At 39.8% G+C, this 19032-nt stretch overlaps 1 protein-coding gene across 1 annotated transcript in view; it reads right to left on the bottom strand.

The window, feature by feature from the left end:
• The window catches only part of LINGO2 (leucine rich repeat and Ig domain containing 2), a 1335691-nt gene that overhangs the window by 430675 nt on the left and 885984 nt on the right, over positions 1 to 19032 (bottom strand). The window contains exon 6 of the mRNA XM_061132444.1: positions 7395 to 7427. The gene's annotated coding sequence lies outside the window, so the exon portion shown is untranslated. The remainder of the gene's footprint in view (positions 1 to 7394; positions 7428 to 19032) is intronic.

The following is a 19032-nucleotide window of genomic DNA, read 5'->3' as shown; positions in this document are numbered from 1 at the left end:
ACTAGGCTAGGTACTGTGAATACCAAAAAGAAAAAGAATACTTTTATTTGAGCAAACAAATAGGGAAGATAAATTTACAAAAAGATAAATTGTAACACATGTTAAGTGTTACAATGTGAGTATGAGCAGAGTGTCCTAGGAACACACAAGGATTCCTGTTTAAGTTTGAATAGGAAAGTAGGAGATTTCACAGAGGAGGAAGAGTTATTTGAGTTCCACATAGCCAGTGTGTGTCTGTGAGAAGATAAGGGGGAAGGGCATTCTTAACAGGTTAGTGTGGCTGGAACAAAGTAGCTTGGTAGGAGAACAGGACAGAAGGCTGGAATGCCATTTGGATCACAATGTGAAAAATTAATTGGAATTAATCAATTGGAATCAATGGCCTAGAGAAGGGATGGCCAATGTAAATATGACTAAAAGGTAAGAACTGAATCTGGGTTACAGAGGTGGACCGTATATTCAAACAGTGCACAGTAAGTCACTTCAGTCATGTCTGACTGTCTGTGGCCGCACGGAAGTTGTAGTGCACGTGGCTCCTCTGTCCATGGGATTCTCCAGGCGAGAATACTGGAGCAAGCTGCCATTCCCTCCGCCAGAGGATCTTCCCAACCCAGGGAACCTTTGTCTCTTACGTCTGCTGTACTGGCAGGCAGGTTCTTCATCACTAGAACTACTTGGGAAGCTCCATAGCAAAACAAGAAGGGCCATTGCTGCTGCTGCTGCTAAGTCACTTCAGTAGTGTCTGACTCTGTGTGACCCCATAGACGGCAGCCCACCAGGCTCCCCCGTCCCTGGGATTCTCCAGGCAAGAACACTGGAGTGGGTTGCCATTTCCTTCTCCAGCACATGAAAGTGAAAAGCAAAAGTGAAGTCACTCAGTTGTGCCTAACTCTTAGCGACGTCATGGACTGCAGCCCACCAGGCTCTTCTGTCCATGGGATTTTCCAGGCAAGAGTACTGGAGTGGGGTGCCATTGCCTTCTAGATGGCAAATCTGCAACATCCTCTGACACAAGACCCTGGAGCCACACTGCTGTCCTAAAAGGGGGCTCTGGCTGGCCTGAGTGAGGGGAGAAACAGCAATGGTATGGGAATAGCAGGAGGGCAACTGAAGGAAATTGGGAGAAAGCTAAGCCAGGGAGGGCCAGAAAAAGACAAGGCCACAGAAAGCAAAGAGTGGTTTGGGGTAGGGTTCACCTGTGTGGGAGTTTAACCTTCCCTTTCAGTGTTAAAGAATCAGAACAAGAGCTAAGAGCAAAGGTCCCATCAGTCAGGAGCCCAGTTTTTCCCTCCTCTTCAGCCTATGGAAAGTGTACCTAGTTTGAGACTAACCCAGGAGCCTTAGAGGGCTTCCCAGGTGGTGCTAGGGGTAAAGAACCCACTTGCCAATGCAGGAGACTTAAGAGATGCAGGTTCAATCCCTGGATCAGGAAGATCCCCTGAAGAAATATAGGGCAACCCACATGAGTATTCTTGCCTGGAGAATCCCATGGACAGGGGAGCCTGGTGGGCTGCAGTCCACAGGGTCACAAAGAGTCAAACACGGCTAAAGCGACTTAGCATGCATGCAGAAGCCTTACAGCAGAGAGAGGAGAGAAAAGAAGGGTGTGTCCAGGTGGAGGAATCAAACAAATCAGTTTCTGCTTGTGTATGTGATAAGCGAAGCGTGGATTCCATAGCAAATGAGCACTGGGTCTGTCCTTTCCCAAGAGAGCTGCACTGCTTTCAAATGAGATGTTAGAAGTCTGCCCTTGAAGTTTATGGGAGTCTTCAAACTTTTTCACAGTGTAAAATCTAGGGTTACATTTGGCTGAGATGGTTGCAATTCTGCTTTTTTTTTTTTTACGTTTTTCTTACTGCTGAAAGCAATCAAAGCCTATTGCTTTCTCTTAAATTTCTGTAGCCACTGTACTAAAAGAGCTATGCCCCACCTCCCTGCTGGTCTCTGCATTTGTGGAGTGGACACAGGACATAGCGTCATCAGGTCCGTAGGAAAGAATGGAGAACATTAACTGGTTGACGCCCTAGTGTTAGTATTTCCTCTATATTTCACCCCTGTTCGTGATCCTCAGGCTATGTTGGAAACACTACCATGGAGGAACTCACAAGTTACCCGTGCCTTGGGTACAACATATTTTATAGTAATGTTCCTCCTTATATTGAGCTGGATATGTTTCCATGAACCTTCTGGCTTCTTACTTTATCACTTGGTACCATAGGCTTAATCAGATCTCTCTTCCACCTGAGACCCCTTCATAGATTTGAAAATAGCTAACACACTTCTCAGTTCCTTCAAGAAGGGAATGAAAATGGATGGTGGAGGACTCACTGCTTTCTGTCACATATTAAGCTGGGATCATTCACCTGACTTGGCTCCTTTACGAATCAACATGAAAATCAATAAATAAGCAAACAAACCAGGAAAAAATAAGAAAAGAGAAACTAATCCCAAGGTAAGACCAAGATTTTATGCTAGGGTAAATTACACAATTGGTTGTTCAAAAATACATTTAAATTTAGCAGTGCTATAATAATACAGTAGTATTACACTAATAATACCTCACCAATGGATTTAATTAGAAGTGAATCCATTTCTCTGCCCACTACACATGGTTCCTCTGCCTGTTCCTAATAGTATAATTATGAGTCTATCACCATCCTCGTTACTATAACTGCGTATAAGTACACATGCACTTATGTGTATATGAATGTATACTAATATAGAGAATATAAATGGCTGAGACAAGATTTACTAACATGTGACTACCCTTAGTATTTCCAGAGTCTGTCTTGATTTTACTGTCTCTCATTGAAAAATCTGGATAATGTGCCAAGATAAAATCAGACTGATGGGAGAGACAGAGGGAAGGTTTAGGCAGAGAATCCAGGTTGAATTACATACTAAAATGTTGGAAGAGGGGAAAGAGATATACACAACAAAACTGTGAGAACTGGGGCATAAGAGGAGTTTAATATTTTGATTTGTGAGAATTCAAAATATTAATTCAAATATTATTGCCTGTTGTAAATAAAGGAGAGATGGGAAAAAGGAGTTATTAATTTGATCATCTTAAATGATCTATGAAAGAGTCAAGTGAATATCAGAATTCTCTTTAATTAATAATTATTATCTAATCTGTGCTTTTTGAATGACACTCTATTTAGAAGCAAGGAAAAATAGTTGTTTTTTTTTTTTTTTAATAGCCGCCTAAATTTGTGGTACTCAAATCTAAACACAATGCTCTTGGTGTGAAAGAATCTCAGTACTAAAGAATACTGACATGGAAATAAGACCTACATCCTATTTTCACATACACAGGAAGGACAAAGGGAAATTAGATTTAGACTCTGTAATAAAAAGGATTTTTTTTTTTAATTTGCAATCTTTCTTCCATATTTAAAAAATATGGAGACTTTTCATTTTAATAATATTCAGTCTCTGGACTCTTCTTTGGAGAAGGAAATGGCAACACACTTCAGTATTTTTGCCTGGGAAATCCCATGGACAGAGGAGTCTGGTGGGTTACAGTCTATGGGGTTGCAAAGAGTCAGACACGACTGAGTGACTAAACACGCATGGACCCTTCTTGCTATCTGCTCAAAAGTACATTCACATTTTCCAAAGGCCTTCTCTATCTTTACCATTCTTTCTAATGATTCAGCTTGTAAGTCACTAAGCCCAAGTAATTTCAGCTCAATGGAATGGATTAAACGTTTCTTTTTGACTACCTTCCCTATGCTTATTTCCTAAAATATACATTTTTGCAAGTACAGACTATTTAAATGAGTTAATTTTTTGATATGTTTAATCTTTCTCTAATCCCATAGTAAAATTGGAAAACAAACCAACCCCCAAACAACCCCAAAGCAAAAACAAAAATCTAATCATATGTGTTTACTTTTTGGTCACCTTCGGGGGGGAGGGTCTTCTACAAGTAATGTAAATGGAACTCACTGAGATGGAAGAGGTAAGGGTTCAGTGCTCTTGACAAGGCTTGGATCAAAATAAGCTGTACAATATTTACTGATTCAGAACTTTTAAAATATGGTAAAAATGCACAGAAACTGTAGTGATGAGCTCTACCCTTATGGAACTCTTGATATAGTCAGGGAAGTAAGACCCTTTGAGAAGGGCTTAACAACAGAAGATGAATGACAATTTCAGGCCACAGGATGGTACAGAATGCAGTGTTTCAGACATAGTTTCCATTCCAAGCAAGACCTTCCTTTCTTGGTGAACGACTGCTTGATGGTCCAGATTCAGGAGTGAGTAAGGCAAAGTGATTGTGGTCCTTATTTGCACACTAGTGTACTCCATGACTTAGGACAGTTAACTTCTGTGGGCCTGAATTTCATTAGTTGAGGGGGAAAAAAAAGGCTAAAATGAATATTAGTTTAAAGTACCTTTTAGATATACAAGTCTGTAACTGATTCCCTTTCATGAGAAGGGCATGAGAAGACCTAGAGGGTATCACACAAGTCATCAGACACGACCGTGTATATAAGTGACAGAGTGCTCAGCGATACTGTTAGGGATAGACTAGATGTCACAGGCAGGTTCAATCAAAATGTCAGTATTTCCTGGAGGTGGGTCTGGGACCATCAAGATTTTTTTCTTTCGATTCTTCCTTGACCACTGTAGTTTTCACAGGATTAGAGATAATTGTTTTATCATGTACGGTGGAGTCAGTATGAAGACAGTAACTGTGAGTCACCCAGCGATGTTTCAGACACTGATGGATGAGACTACTTTGACACTAGAGAACTGTGCTACCCCTTTATCCATGTGTGTTTATAAATTAGGTTTTGAGTCTTGCTAACTCAGAGGCGATGAAGACATTTCAGTACTATCCTGCTTTACTTGGATTATGAAATACCTGGCAATTTCTATGACACTGAATTAGAAGTACCATTTTTTCCTGTTGGATCAAAGGGGGCTCTTTTCCTATAAAAGGTCAAAGTTTAACCTGTATATATACTTGCCAGAATATGTGTCAAGATGAATCCAAGGACTTGTGTGGGAAGCTGACAAATCTCCCCTCCTTATGCCATCAGTCTGGTGGACCCGGGGTCTGTTGCCTCACCAAGAGAGGCTGAACAAAGTAGGATCTGTTCACTCCAACCCCTTGCATTTGGGCTTACCCTGAGCGCCGGCACCAAGAGGCTCATGTTGGATGGCTTTTGCATGTTGGTGACACGATCTGGGGTCAGTGACCAGTCTCCACTGAGGGAGGGATGGCTTTCCTCTAATATGCATGGATGATAGCTACATAAAACACTCTGCAGGTCTCACCAAGAGAAAGGGGCTCTGGCTGCATTCTTTTACATGGTTCTTCTACTTTGTCATTTTTATTGCCATGGAATAATAACTTCCAACCTTTCCTGCAGGTTTCCTATCTTTCACCAATCTTCATCAGCCTCCTGTCCATCTATCAGGCCTCCCATCACCATGAATGGAGGGGCTCTCTGCACACAGAGGCACAGACAATGCTAGTTTCTATCTGAGTGAGATTTGGACGTTGGCACCAAATCTCTCCTTCCAATGACTTCCTTCTTGCTATCACTCATTCTCTTCTCCACTCCCACCCCACCCCCAGCAATCACTCAAATTGCTTACTCCTCTTCACCTTGGTGATGTTTACCAAAATCTTGTATTTAGAAAAAAAAATAGATACTGTTTGCTACCAGAAGATATCCTAACTTGATAGACAGTCCCAGGTTATCTATAATTTCACAGGGAACCAAATGTGACCATAGGGTGAATATATACATCTCTGATGGGGAAAATGAAAGATCATGTCCATAGAGAAGTTTATTTCAGAGAAGTGAAGATGTTGTCTGCCACTAATAATAATTCTTTATAATAACACTAATCATAGAAAAGTAATAATAATGGCAACAATCATTTACTGTATTCTTACAATATGTCAAAGTGATTTGTAAACACACAATCTCATTTATTCTCTAACAACCTTATGAAGAATGTAATCTCATTTCTTTCATTTTACAACCAAAGAAAGCAGGGACTAGAGATGTTAATAAGCTGGCCCAACATGCAAAAAATATATGGGTAAATAACATTCAAACTCAGGAACTCTGATTTGAGAGCCCAACTTCTCAACCACTACTCAGCACTTCCCAGTAAGTATTATAATTACATAGATTGGTGGTTGAGATAATTTAGACTTCTTTAGGTTAAATGAGTTAAATTAGATTGGCAGATAGTCACTAGAGTCCCTTCTAATTATGAAAGTTATGTTTCTGAAAATGCCTCTGGCAGCAGAATTTTCCGTTGAGGACCTCAAGACTTCAGTTGTTGTTGTTGTTGTTTTTTAATGCTTTACAGGAAGTCAATTTTAGTAAGGAAAATTAGAAAGCCTCCTTTAGGTAAATATAATAATGCTCATGGAAAAAAATAGGAAAATTCCCTCAAAATTAATTAAAACAATATTTAGAGTATGAGTTTACAAATTTCTATTCACTAACCATTGCTTAGCAGAAAAATTTCAGTCTCTGTTTTCCATGAAGTTTGGTTCAATCTACCACTGCCATTCTTACAAAGAGCCATTTCATGTGTATTTAGAATGCTTTGCTTGTTTTAAAATACAATGTAATAACACACTTGTTCTTGAGTGTCTTAAGATTGCTTAAGTCGTATAGTTAAAGAAGGCCTATAGCCAGACTTTTGAGAAAAGATAACTGATTTTATAGATTACAATAAATAGATTACTACTAAACTATGTTTTAGTAATCTATAAATAGCAATGCGTCTCACACAATAGTAAAAAAAATCATACAGTCTATTAGTATGCAGAGAGGAGTCATTTGCTCATCGTCACACTAATGGTTTCCTCTCCACCTCAATTATTTGGGACATATCTGAGTGCGTAACTGAGCAATGTGCTGGAAACACTGCTCGTGTATCAGATATAGCAAGTTAAAATGAAGACCTGTGATAATAGGTGAAGGTTTATTGTCAAAGATATCAAGGAGCATTGGAAAAATGTGTGGGATTGGGAATATGGTGAAGGCCAGTCAAACAAGGTATGAATAGAGGAAAATCAGACCACAGGGCCTTGTATGCAGTATGTATGTAATAAGTATTCACTGAAAAAAAATATATGAATGGTGGACGGATGGCATGATGAATGGATAGAGTAGAAAACCATTGAATATTTCAAATTTCACAATTTTGTCAAAGATTTTATCAGTTTCAATTGCTACATTGTACTTTGTAACAATTTATGTTGTACTTCTCCATCCACGAGTGAGAAAAATAAAAGCATAATGTCTTCTAATCACTACCTGTGAGAAAGTAAGGACATATTTCACTGTTTCTTTCATACTCTGTTTCATGTTAATAAGAGGTGTTAAAACATCATGAAAAGTACCAACCTTGAAAGCTGCATTCTGTTTTTCTCATATCACCTGCAAAAAATAAAAAAGACAGGGGAAAAAAAAGTAAATTTAAGTGAAAGCCAATTAAGGCAACAGCAGTAAAAAGAGCATTAAAAAAAAAAAAAACACAAAAAACTTTTAGTATTTTTCCCTTGACAAAGGAGACACATTTAACTATGAAGAGAGAAACCCTCTGATGAAATTTTTCTCCCCTTAAACTATTTTTTAAAATATTTTGTGCTTTTTGCATTTTGTTAGTTTGCTTTTTAAAATTTCTTAGGGGCATAGCAATCATGAATGACAATGAGGAAAGATACAGGGAGGATGCTTACTAAGAATGATTAGATATAAGGGAAAATTACACAGATAGGATTTAATCAACCTGTGGAATTCTGCATCATGAGAAGACTGTTTGATAAATTCAAACAAGAGTGTTTTAAGAGGCTATTACAACGTATTCTCAGGTTCTGTGTTTCTACTCTTGAATGCTGATTAGAACACAGGCTCCTGCTACTTCTCTCTCCTCACTCCCCCGATAATCTGTTCTCCCTTATGGACCAAGTGATCATTGTATTGTTTATAATAACTGTTCTACATTCCTTATGGAAATTGTAATTGTGACGCTGAATATTCAAACTGCAAGCCACTCTTCTCAGGGAAATTGTAATTATGATAATGCAATATTTACCCAACCAATGTTTTCTAGTCATTGTTCTCTTTGAGGAATGAGGAGGTGAGGGAAAAACACTGAAATAAAACATCCTGTTGGGCTCTCAGATATGTATTTTGGAAAAGCATAATAATAATAGCATTTGTTATATGGTAGACATGATGCAATCAGGTTGCATGCATATGACATAGGGGATACTATGTACAGTTATATGTGAATTACACACATTTCTCATTTACCCTACCTACCAACCCCATGAGGTAACTGATATTTTTATTAAAATTTTTTAGGGTCCAGAACTATTGAGGAATTTACCTAACATCACAGAGCTAGTAAATCAAGAACATCCCAAAGTTAACACAAAAATTATACCATTTCAAAAAACAAACAAAATTCATGGCCAATCACTGAATCTGATTACGTGAACTCCTAGGAACATGGGAAGTGGATCTCTACTAACTCATCTTATTTCTCTGACTTATTTCTACTTTGCCAGATCTCTACAACCAGTGCCCCAAACAAAGAGGGGAGGCGTTATCATTTCCTTCTTAGGAATTCAGCAGTAGTTTAGAACTTTTTCAAAATTAACAAGAAGTGACTGAGGACCTACCATGCACAGTACTTTGTAGATATGCTTTTATATCCCATAACTCTTGAGGCAAATATTTTCACTTCGATTTTATTAATAAGGAAAACGAATTACACCAGAAGTGACTAATTTGCCCAAATTTTCCAAGTTGGTCTCTGTTCTTTTAACTTGGAAAATCAACTAGTCCACCAAAAAGTAAGGAAGATGAAACGGAACCACAGAAATTAAGGGCAAACAAAACAGGAAATTAAAAAATAAAGAATAATAAGTACATAAATTAGTGAGATTTTAGTAGACCACATTCTAGCCACTGGCTTACCACCATCTTATGCAGCTTAAACAATTCTGGGATCTAGTCTTGGTCCTTCTCTTAGCTTCTGACTCCTGTTTCTGATCCTTGCCCAAGAAGTTCCATTCTCCTTTTACATTTCTTTTTGAGGCCTTAGAATAAGCTCCCCTTTGCTCTCTTGGTGGAGGCCATCTATTTGATTCAGGTCACACAATATATATTTCTGTCTCCCCCACAGCCTCATAAAGGCTGATGAGCTGCCCATCTTGGCAGTAACAGGGATCCGTGCTAAGCTTCAATTTCAGCACTAACCATAGTGAGACCAACCAGCCATGTGATAGAAAGCTGATTATGACATTAGACTCCTGACACTTTAAGAACAGTGATTCATCTTGACCTGACCTAAAACCAGTTCTAAATAAGGGTTTGCTTATCTGCTAGCAGAGCCTTTTTCATCACCGTTGTCCGAGGGCCTATAGAGTACCTGATTCATCAGCACACGACATGGCATAATATTACCTCTGACCAATGGAAATGCAGTGGAAGTCAGCAGTGTATATGTAATCATGGGATCCACTCATTCTGATACATACTACATGAGTTAGAAACTGCTGGCCTGACAGTCATATGGAATAGCCTTTTGGAGGGTCAGCTGTAGCACCAGCTTGGAAATCACATCCCGTGATGATGGGTGCCATGGAAATGATGTGGGAAACACACTAAACCCATGACTATTCTTCAGTACTTCATCTCCAATAGACAGGGCTTCCCAGTTGATGCAGTGGTAAAGAATCTGTCTGCCAATGTGGGAGATGCAGAAGACCAATCCCTGCATTGGGGAGATGCCCTGGAATGGGGAGTGGCAACCACTCCAAGTATTTTTCTCTAGCAGGCTACAGTCATGGGTTCCAAAAAAGCTGGACATGACTGAGCACGCATGCATACACACACTCCAATAGACAGATTACATGGGTCTAGGAGACAAGGGGAGGAAGTAGAAGTAGTCAAAACTGACATCACTCCCAGCGGCCTAAATGGGGAATCTGTGCTTTCTAACCCCCAAATTAAGACTCTCTGCATCTAGAGATCCTGGTTTTCAGAGGGAGTATGCTTCATGAGGGGCTTTCCTCGTGGCTCAGTCAGCAAAAGGTCTGCCTGCAATGCAGGAGATCCGGGTTTGTTTCCTGGGTTGGGAAGATCCCCTGGGGAAGGAAATGACAACCCATTCCAGTATTCCTTCCCGGAGTATGCCATAGACAGGGAAGCCTGGCGGGCTACAGTCTAGGGGGTTGCAAGAGTCGGGCATGACTGAGTGACTAAGCACACACACATGCTTCATGAGCGGACACAGCAGGAGTCTCACTGAACTTTAGGATATACCTTATATCCAATTACTTTGGGTTCCTGTCCCAGGAGACCAGCACAGAGAGAGGAGTCATCACAACAGTCATCCCCTATTAGGGATAAGTGATCGTCATCAGGAGGAGGGGTTACTGTCAGATAACAAGGCCAGGGAAGAATTTGTAGTATTCAGGTGATTCACTGGGAATTTCTTGGTATTTCCTTGCTTTTGATAATAAATGGACAAATGCAGCAGCCATGGCCTAAGAAGGGACTGGAGGAGGTGTTCAGACCCCTTAGTAATGGCCTGTTCCACCCCTATGGTAAGCCATATGGATCAATAGGAGTGCTGGTTAAGGATATTCTAGAACAGTTAGTAGAAGAGAAAAGAATAAAGGGAGAGTAGTTATCAGCTGTGTCCTTGAAACTAGCTGTACTGGCAGGGGCTGGAGTTCCAACCTTCCTCTTAGAGGTTTTGCCAGGAAAGGAGACTTACCAGAATGCTGAAGGAGCTGTTCCAAGATGCAATAAATGTAATACATGAAGCATGAAGAGCCAGGAGTCACAGGCCTGGACGTGGTGGATGCTGCAGGACTGAACCCAGATCTCCCTCAGGACAAGGCACTCATCCCCCAGCTGCCAGAGTACCGGTTCCTGGGGGCTCACAGTGACTCTCTCTCTGGGGATTTTCCTCATCCCCCCAAAGGGCAGTGCTTGACCCAAGGTTCTTCACCTTCCCACAGGCAGCTGACTTCTAAGGACTGATTTTATAGACACAACGGCTTCCCTGGTGGCTCAATGGTAAAGAATCTCCTGCGATGCAGGAGACCCAGGTTTGATTTCTGGGCCGGGAAGATCCCCTGGAGAAGGGAATGGCAACTCACATCAGTATTCTTCCCTGGATAATTCCATGGACAGAGGAGCCTGGTGGGCTATAGTCCATAGGGTCGCAAAGTGACCAGCTAAGTGCTTTGACTGAGCGACTAACGCTTTCACTTTCTTTCACTCACATGGGTAGAAAGACCAGGCCCCTCTTTTGCCTTCTGGGACACCTATAATTAAACACAAATGTACTCTTCAACAAACTTCCTGAATCAAAACCTCCATCTCATTTCTCTGGAAAACGGACCTAAAGCAAGAATACAAACTCTGAATACATGGAACTGAAATTGAACACAGATATGACTGGATCTAAAGTCCATATGGCCTGGTGTGCTGCGATTCATGGGGTTGCAAAGAGTCGGACACGACTGAGCGACTGAACTGAACTGAACTGAAAGTCTATATCCTATTCATTTGATCTTCCCATCTTCCATAGAGAACAGGTTAATCTAATTTTCAACAAATTTTTGTCTAGGCAGTAAACACAATTGATAATGATACGTTTAAACCTGTAAATTAGTGGGGCTGGGGACGCAGAGGGCAGAAGGCGCACGCACCGACTGGCGCCGGCGGAAACCGAGACTGGGACCACGGAAGGGAGTGGGCGTGCCGCACCCGGGGAGAGTGCGCCTGTCAAGCCCCTGGCTGCCTGGACCGCTCTGACGGGGAAGGCACAAGAGCGGACGCAGCCTTTTGTTCCGCGCTTTTGTGGAACACCTGAGGGCAGCAGCGAGGGGCGCGCTCCATGTGGAGCGGCCGGGATCCTGAGCAGCGCAGACCGAGAAAGCAGCGCCAGCCCCTCCCCGCAGCGCCAGCCCCGCCCCGCAGTGCCAGCCCCTCCCCGCAGAGCGACGGAACTAGCTACCTGAATAAGAGTCCACCTCCGCCCGCCTGTGTCAGGGCGGAAATGAGGCTCTGAAGAGACCGGCAAACAGAAGCCAAATAAACAAAGGGAACCGCTTCAGAAGGGACCGGTGCAACAGATTAAAATCCCTGTAGAAAACACCAACTACACCGGAAGAGGCCTGTAGATATCGAGAACTGTAAGCTGGAACGAGGAGATATGTGAAACTAAGCCGAACCGACACTGACCGCAACAGCTCCAGAGAAATTCCTAGACATATTTTTACTTTTTTTAAAAATTTTTTCTTTTTTATTTTCCTTTAAAATTCCCTATTACTCCCCCATCACTCCTTAACTTTCATTTTCATAGATTTTTACGATTTTTTTAATTAGGGAAAATTCTTTTTTTTTTTTCCCTTTTTTTCTCCTTTTTCTCTTCTATTTTCTATTTTTCTTTTTCTCTTATTTCTTTTAAAGTCCTCTAGTACTCCTCTACTACTCCTTAATTTTCATTTTCAATACACTATAACCTTACCAAAAAAAAAAAAAAGAGAAGCCCTACTTTTTAAACTGAACTTCATATATATTTTTAAAAATTTTTTTGTGTGTGTTTTGGTTTTTGTTTTTAATATAGTATTTTTAAGAGTCTAATCTCTACTCTAGATTTTTAATTTTTGTTTTTTAATATATGATATAAATTGTGAACATTTAAGAATCCAATATTCAGTTCCCATTTTTATTCAGGAGTGTGTTGATTATTCTCTCCCAATCTTGACTCTCCGTTTTCTACCACAGAACACCTCTATTTCCTCCTTTCCCCTTCTCTTCCCAATCCAATTCTGTGAATCTTGGTGGGTGTCTGGGCTACGGAGAACATTCTGGGAACAGACAACTGCATAGATCTGTCTCTCTCTTCTTGAGTCCCCCTTTTTCTCCTCCTGCTCATCTCTATCTCCCTCCTCCCTCTCCTCTTCTTCATGTAACTCTGTGAACCTCTCTGGGTGTCCCTAACAGGGGAGAATCTTTTCGCCATTAACCTAGAAGTTTTCTTATCAGTGCTGTGTAGTTGGAGAAGTCCTGAGACTACAGGAAGAATAAAACTGAAATCCAGAGGCAGGAGACTTAACCCCAAAACCTGAGAACACCAGAAAACTCCTGACTACATGGAACTTTAAGTAATAAGTGACCGTCCAAAAGCCTCCATACCTACACTGAAACCAACCACCACACAAGAGCCAATAAGTTTTAGAGCAAGACACACCACGCAAATTCTCCAGCAACGCAGGAACATAGCCCTGAACATCAATATACAGGCTGCCCAAGGTCACACCTAACACATAGACCCATCTCAAAACTCACTACTGGGCACTCCATTGCTCTCCAGAGAGAAGAAATCAAGTTCCACGCACCAGAACACCGACGCAAGCTTCCCTAACCTGGAAACCTTGACAAGCCAATCGTCTAACCCCACCCACTGGGTAAATCCTCCACAATAAAAAGGAACCACAGACCTCCAGAATACAAAAAGCCCAGTCCAGACACAGCAATCTAAACAAGATGAGAAGGCAGAGAAATACCCAACAGGTAAAGGAACATGAAAAATGCCCACCAAGTCAAACAAAAGAGGAGAAGATAGGGAATCTACCTGAAAAAGAATTTAGAATAATGATAATAAAAATGATCCAAAATCTTGAAAACAAAATGGAGTTACAGATAAATAGCCTGGAAACAAAGATTGAAAAGATGCAAGAAATGTTTAATAAAGACCTAGAAGAAATAAAAAAGAGTCAATTACAAATGAACAATGCAATGAATGAGATCAAAAACACTCTGGAGGGAACCAAGAGTAGAATAACGGAGACAGAAGATAGGATAAGTGAGGTAGAAGATAAAATGGTGGAAATAAATGAAACAGAGAGGAAAAAAGAAAAAAGGATCAAAAGAAATGAGGACAACCTCAGGGACCTCTGGGACAATGTGAAATGCCCCAACATTCGAATCATAGGAATCCCAGAAGAAGAAGACAAAAAGAAAGGCCATGAGAAAATACTCGAGGAGATAATAGCTGAAAACTTCCCTAAAATGGGGAAGGAAATAGCCACTCAAGTCCAAGAAACCCAGAGAGTCCAAAACAGGATAAACCCAAGGCGAAACACCCCAAGACACATATTAATCAAATTAACAGAGATCAAACACAAAGAACAAATCTTAAAAGCAGCAAGGGAGAAACAACAAATAACACACACAGGGATTCCCATAAGGATAACAGCTGATCTATCAATAGAAACCCTCCAGGCCAGAAGGGAATGGCAAGACATACTGAAAGTAATGAAAGAGAATAACCTACAATCTAGATTACTGTACCCAGCAAGGATCTCATTCAGATATGAAGGAGAATTCAAAAGCTTTACAGACAAGCAAAAGCTGAGAGAATTCAGCACCACCAAACCAGCTCTTCAACAAATGCTAAAGGATCTTCTCTAGATAGGAAATGCAGAAAGGTTGTATAAACGTGAACCCAAAACAACAACGGGACCACACCTATCAATAATTACCTTAAATGTAAATGGGTTGAATGCCCCAACCAAAAGACAAAGATTGGCTGAATGGATACAAAAACAAGACCCCTATATATGCTGTCTACAAGAGACCCACCTCAAAGCAAGAGACACATACAGACTAAGAGTGAACGGCTGGAAAAAAATATTCCACGCAAACGGAGACCAAAAGAAAGCAAGAGTCGCAATACTCATATCAGATATAATAGACTTTCAAATAAAGGCTGTGAAAAGAGACAAAGAAGGACAGACACTACATAATGATCAAAGGATTATTGCAAGAAGAAGATATAACAATTATAAATATATATGCACCCAACATAGGAGCACCGCAATATGTACGGCAAACGCTAACGAGTATGAAAGAGGAAATTAATAGTAACACAATAATAGTGGGAGACTTTAATACCCCACTCACAACTATGGATAGATCAACTAAACAGAAAATTAACAAGGAAACACAAACCTTGAATGACACAATGGACCAGCTAGACCTAATTGACATCTATAGGACATTTCACCCCAAAACAATCAACTTCACCTTTTTCTCAAGTGCACACGGAACATTCTCCAGAATAGATCACATCCTGGGCCATAAATCTGGTCTTGGAAAATTCAAAAAAATTGAAATCATTCCAGTCATCTTTTCTGACCACAGTGCAGTAAGATTAGATCTCAATTACTGGAAAAAAAATTGTTAAAAATTCAAACATATGGAGGCTAAATAACACGCTTCTGAATAACCAACAAATCATAGAAGAAATCAAAAAAGAAATCAAAATATGCATAGAAATGAATGAAAATGAAAACACAACAACCCAAAACCTATGGGATACTGTAAAAGCAGTGCTAAGGGGAAGGTTCATAGCATTACAGGCTCACATCAAGAAACAAGAAAAAAGCCAAATAAATAACCTAACTCTACACCTAAAGCAATTAGAGAAGGAAGAAATGAAGAACCTCAGGGTTAGCAGAAGGAAAGAAATATTAAAAATCAGGGCAGAAATAAATGGAAAAGAAACTAAAGAGACCATAGCAAAAATCAACAAAGCTAAAAGCTGGTTTTTTGAAAAAATAAACAAAATTGACAAACCATTAGCAAGACTCATTAAGAAGCAAAGAGAGAAGAACCAAATTAACAAAATTAGAAATGAAAATGGAGAGATCACAACAGACAACACTGAAATACAAAGGATCATAAGAGACTACTACCAGCAGCTCTATGCCAATAAAATGGACAACTTGGATGAAATGGACAAATTCTTAGAAAAGTATAACCTTCCAAAACTGAACCAGGAAGAAATAGAAGATCTTAACAGACCCATCACAAGCAAGGAAATCGAAACTGTAATAAAAAATCTTCCAGCAAACAAAAGCCCAGGACCAGATGGCTTCACAGCTGAATTCTACCAAAAATTTAGAGAAGAGCTAACACCTATCTTACTCAAACTCTTCCAGAAAATTGCAGAGGAAGGTAAGCTTCCAAACTCATTCTATGAGGCCACCATCACCCTAATTCCAAAACCAGACAAAGATGCCACAAAAAATGAAAACTACAGGCCAATATCACTGATGAACATAGATGCAAAAATCCTTAACAAAATTCTAGCAAACAGAATCCAACAACATATTAAAAAAATCATACACCACGACCAAGTGGGCTTTATCCCAGGAATGCAAGGATTCTTTAATATCCGCAAATCAATCAATGTAATACACCACATTAACAAATTGAAAGATAAAAACCATATGATTATCTCAATAGATGCAGAGAAAGCCTTTGACAAAATTCAACACTCATTTATGATTAAAACTCTCCAGAAAGCAGGAATAGAAGGAACATACCTCAACATAATAAAAGCTATATATGACAAACCCACAGCAAGCATCACCCTCAATGGTGAAAAATTGAAAGCATTTCCCCTGAAATCAGGAACAAGACAAGGATGCTGACTCTCACCACTACTATTCAACATAGTGTTGGAAGTTTTGGCCACAGCAGTCAGAGCAGAAAAAGAAGTAAAAGGAATCCAGATAGGAAAAGAAGAAGTGAAACTCTCGCTGTTTGCAGATGACATGATCCTCTACATAGAAAACCCTAAAGACTCTTCCAGAAAATTACTAGAGCTAATCAATGAATATAGTAAAGTTGCAGGATATAAAATTAACACACAGAAATCCCTTGCATTCCTATATACTAACAATGAAAAAACAGAAAGAGAAATTAAGGAAACAATACCATTCACCATTGCCACAAAAAGAATAAAATACTTAGGAATATATCTACCTAAAGAAACAAAAGACCTATACATAGAAAAGTATAAAACACTGATGAAAGAAATCAAAGAGGACACAAACAGATGGAGAAAAATACCATGCTCATGGATTGGAAGAATCAATATTGTCAAAATGGCTATTCTACCCAAAGCAGTCTATAGATTCAATGCAATCCCTATCAAGCTACCAACGGCATTTTTCACAGAACTAGAACAAATAATTTCATAATTTGTATGGAAATACAAAAAACCTCAAATAGCCAAAGTAATCTTGAGAAAGAAGAATGGAACTGGAGGAATCAACCTGCCTGACTTCAGACTCTACTACAAAGCCACAGTCATCAAGACAGTATGGTACTGGCACAAAGACAGAAATATAGATCAATGGAACAGAATAGAAAGCCCAGAGATAAATCCACGAACCTATGGACACCTTATCTTTGACAAAGGAGGCAAGGATATACAATGGAAAAAAGACAACCTCTTTAACAAGTGGTGCTGGGAAAGCTGGTCAACCACTTGTAAAAGAATGAAACTAGAACACTTTCTAACACCATACACAAAAATAAACTCAAAATGGATTAAAGATCTAAATGTAAGACCAGAAACTATAAAACTCCTAGAGGACAACATGGGCAAAACACTCTCCGACATAAATCACAGCAAGATCCTCTATGACCCACCTCCCAGAATATTGGAAATAAAAGCAAAACTAATCAAATGGGACCTGATGAAACTTAAAAGCTTTTGCACTACAAAGGAAACTATAAGTAAGGTGAAAAGACAGCCCTCAGATTGGGAGAAAATAATAGCAAATGAAGAAACAGACAAAGGATTAATCTCAAAAATATACAAGCAACTCCTGAAGCTCAATTCCAGAAAAATAAATGACCCAATCAAAAAATGGGCCAAAGAACTAAACAGACATTTCTCCAAAGAAGACATACAGATGGCTAACAAACACATGAAAAGATGCTCAACATCACTCATTATCAGAGAAATGCAAATCAAAACCACAATGAGGTACCATTACATGCCAGTCAGGATGGCTGCTATCCAAAAGTCTACAAGCAATAAATGCTGGAGAGGGTGTGGAGAAAAGGGAACCGTCTTACACTGTTGGTGGGAATGCAAACTAGTACAGCCGCTATGGAGAACAGTGTGGAGATTTCTTAAAAAACTGGAAATAGAACTGCCGTATGACCCAGTAATCCCACTTCTGGGCATACACACTGAGGAAACCAGATCTGAAAGAGACACGTGCACCCCAATGTTCATCGCAGCACTGTTTATAATAGCCAGGACATGGAAGCAACCTAGATGCCCATCAGCAGATGAATGGATAAGGAAGCTGTGGTACATATACACCATGGAATATTACTCAGCCGTTAAAAAGAATTCATTTGAACCAGTTCTAATGAGATGGATGAAACTGGAGCCCATTATACAGAGTGAAGTAAGCCAGAAAGATAAAGAACATTACAGCATACTAACACATATATATGGAATTTAGAAAGATGGTAACGACAACCCTATATGCAAAACAGAAAAAGAGACACAGAAGTACAGAACAGACTTTCGAACTCTGTGGGAGAAGGTGAGGGTGGAATGTTGCGAAAGAACAGCATTATATTATCTATGGTGAAACAGGTCACCAGCCCAGGTGGGATGCATGAGACAAGTGCTCGAGCCTGGTGCACTGGGAAGACCCAGAGGAATCGGGTGGAGAGGGAGGTGGGAGGGGGGATCGGGATCGGGAATACGTGTAAATCTATTGCTGATTCATGTCAATGTATGACAAAACCCACTGAAAAAATAAATAAATAAATAAATTTTTAAAAAAAGAAAAAGAAAAAAAAAAAAACCCTGTAAATTAGAAAGCATGCTTCAGTGTTACCAATGACTACAATTATACTGCTGTAGGAATGTTAATCTCTTTATGTCTCTTAAATTCCAGACTGAGATAAACCAGGAGATACAGAAATCTCTATCTATATGTCTACATTTATGAATTTATAACATTATATTAAATATGTATGCACATATATGTATAAATCTGTGTATATATAGGGATTCCCTGCGGGTACATCTGCCCGCAATGCAGGAGACCCAGGTTCGATCCCTGGGTTGGGGAAATCCCCTGGAGAAGGAAATGGCAAGCCATTCCAGTCATCTTGCCTAGAAAAC

The sequence above is a fragment of the Dama dama genome, chromosome 29, assembly GCF_033118175.1.
Source record: "Dama dama isolate Ldn47 chromosome 29, ASM3311817v1, whole genome shotgun sequence".
Taxonomy (NCBI): Eukaryota; Metazoa; Chordata; class Mammalia; order Artiodactyla; family Cervidae; genus Dama; species Dama dama.
This window is presented reverse-complemented; position numbering and strand designations above follow the sequence as displayed.